Here is a 304-nt window from a genome sequence, read left to right as displayed (position 1 = left end):
TTTTCTAATTCTGCCCAGAGGAAAATAGTCACCTTTCCAGATTCCCTTGAAGCTAGATGTGACCATGTGATCCAGGTCTGACCAATGAAGTGTAAACAAAGGCCACCGGGTGAAGCATTTGAAAATTTTTTAAGGGTTCATACTAAATAGTGCCTAATCAGCACTTTGCTGTTTATCCTTCACTCTTCTCCCTTCCTTCCTCTTCCTGCCCACAATATGGACACAAGAGTAGAGCAACAAGAGCTATATCACTCTTCAAAAATAAATAAACTTAAATAAATAAATAAAATTAAAACTGTGCTCA

The sequence above is a fragment of the Galeopterus variegatus genome, unplaced genomic scaffold, assembly GCF_000696425.1.
Source record: "Galeopterus variegatus unplaced genomic scaffold, G_variegatus-3.0.2 Scaffold19305, whole genome shotgun sequence".
Classification (NCBI taxonomy): Eukaryota; Metazoa; Chordata; class Mammalia; order Dermoptera; family Cynocephalidae; genus Galeopterus; species Galeopterus variegatus.
This window is presented reverse-complemented; position numbering follows the sequence as displayed.